The sequence below is a fragment of the Eulemur rufifrons genome, chromosome 7, assembly GCF_041146395.1.
Source record: "Eulemur rufifrons isolate Redbay chromosome 7, OSU_ERuf_1, whole genome shotgun sequence".
Classification (NCBI taxonomy): Eukaryota; Metazoa; Chordata; class Mammalia; order Primates; family Lemuridae; genus Eulemur; species Eulemur rufifrons.
In genome coordinates this window covers 44867277-44869891 of record NC_090989.1, presented here as the reverse complement: position 1 = coordinate 44869891, position 2615 = coordinate 44867277, and the positions used below count along the sequence as shown (strand labels likewise).

The window sequence follows — 2615 nt, the reverse complement described above, 5'->3', positions numbered from 1 at the left end:
TTCAACATTTTGCCAGGAAATCATTTTGCATGATTCATGAATTCATTAAAAACTTTTTTTTTAACCATCCAAATTACCGCAACCAATTATTTTGCCAACTGTTTTTAACTTTATGATATATGTTACCACTTTTCTGGCCTGCTATAACAATTTCTTCATTTTTTTTTTTCCAGCTACCACTAATAGTTTGCTCACCCTTTTTCCAGCTTTTGCTACCAGGGTTCTAATTTTTTTTCTTTTTTTTTCTTTCTTTCTTTCTTTATTTATTTTTTGTCTTTGCTCAATTCAAAAGCCCAAAGCCACATGTTTTATGTTTTTGTTACAACAGCCACCCACTTCCAGGTACTATTTCTATGTCAGTTTTTATTGTGTGAACAACCACTCCAAAATTTAGTGGCTTAAAATAACAATCATTTATTTATCAACTCCTGATACTCTGGGTTGTTATTTTGGACTGGACTGAGCTGCAAAGTTCTTCTATTGGTCTCGCATTGTCTTACTTATGCTTTCCTGGTCAGCTGGCAGTCAATGGCCTCACTCTGCTTTATCTAAACTGTCATCTAAGCTGTCATCTAAGCCACCATATGTAGCAAACCAGTGAACAATCGTGCCATTGTCCTCCACTTGTCATTGTGTGCCATCCACTTGTCCTTTAGGCTCTCTTTCATATAATCACAAGGGCAAGTATCAATATGAATACGATTTTTTATATTTTAAGTAAAATATTATCTAATATATTCTAATCTAGCATATTCTACTTGAATCCGAATGGATTGTCTGGTTTTCCCTCTAGAGAGTGTTTGCACCAGTGCTACTTAGAAAAATTCTTGTCACCAAGGCTACCTGTAACATTTTGGGAGAAACCACATCACTTATTTAAATAATTTGTGTGTAATTTTTATTGGGGAGGGGGGTTGGTGGGAGGTCTGGTCATCTTCCCTTTAGAAAGCAAAGAAGTCATCATGTCTTATGTAGTCTGCTCTATTTTAGGAAGAATGTAGACCTACTTCTAAGTCCCTCTGGATGGATAGATGGGTGGATGGATGGATGGATGGATGGGTAGGTAAAGCCAGAGAGCTAAAGAGCTGGAATAGATTATTCATATGCAGAAATGTGTCATTTTATTTTAAAAATCTTAATCAATCTGATTTTTGTTTTGTTTGTCCTCAAGCTTTAGGACAAAGGTAAATCACAAGAAAAGCTAATACTCAGAATTTGTTCATGAAACCAAATTCCTGGTTATGTCTAGTGGTCAGTACAGAATTTGACCCAATGCTTTCTATATCGTTAGCCCTTGACCAGTGATTTCCAATGTTCCCATTCATGATCCCTAAAGTATTATAAGAATGTCATCATTCCTTTATGAAATTGTTTATACATATATGATAGTTATAGATATGATAGATATATCATATACATATATATGAGATAGTTAATTTTATGTATTGACTGGGCCACAGTGTCTAGATATGTGATCAATCATCATTCCAGATGTTTCTGTAGGGGAGTGGTTATGGATGAAATTAGCATTTAAATTGGTGGACTTTGAGAAAACATATTGTTTATCGGGATGAGGTGGATCTCATTCCATTAAGTGAATAGAACAAAAGACCAGTTTTCCCCAAGCAAGAGAGAATTCTCCAGCAGATGGCCTTCAGACAAGAACTGTACCATCATCTCTTCCTTGGTCTCTAGCCTGCTGGCCCAGCCTGCAGATTTTAGACTTGCCAGCCTCCATAATCAGGTGAGCCAATTCCTCAAAATCACCCTATGTATAGATACACACACACACACACAAACATACACACACAAACACACACACGCATGCACGTACATGCACACACTAATATGCACATACACATCCTGTTGGTTCTGTTTCTCTGGAGAACTCAGATGAATATTTTATATATATATATATATGTATATGTATATATATGCACAACCACTACACAATTATATATGTAATATATATATAATTTGTACACAAACATAGTACATTTATAAGAAAAAGATTAATTTACTTTAAAGAGAGATTTACAACAATGCATTGACATTTTTAAAAAAAAATTTTGGCTAAACAGAATATTTCATTGTTTAATTATGCTAAGTAAAGATTCTATCGCTTCTGGGCCTTTCGGCTAAGATCAAGGGTAGTATCTATTCTTATCAGTTTAATTATACTACGTAAAGATTCTACTGTACTTTCTCAAAATTCAGCAATAATGATGAAATTCTGGTTTGAGAACACTCAAACAGTCTGATTGCCTGTTTGAATCCTAGTTCCTTCGTTTACTGGCACTGTGACCTTGGGAAAATGACTTCACCTCTCTCATCCCACTTTTCTGATCTACAAAATAAGGGCATTTACACCTACCCCAGAGGACTGTTGTAAAGATACAATGAGTTAATTATGAAATGTTTTGAACAGTGTCTGGTACATAGAAAGCATAGTATGTGTAAGTCCTTTTATTCTCTTCTTTAATTTTGAGCTTATTTGGTTCTTATCCAGAGGATAATTGTTGTCTTTTTGTCACACTTACTACTTTTTCTGATTCTTGAGAGGAAAAGCATCATATGTCGTTAGGGTGTAGTAAAAGCATTGTCCCGTGACACAT

The 2615-nt window shown here is 34.9% G+C and overlaps 1 pseudogene; it reads left to right on the top strand.

Moving 5' to 3' along the window:
- The first annotated feature begins 2118 nt into the window (after positions 1-2118).
- Positions 2119-2319, top strand: LOC138388675 (U2 spliceosomal RNA; annotated as a pseudogene).
- Positions 2320-2615: the final 296 nt, after the last annotated feature.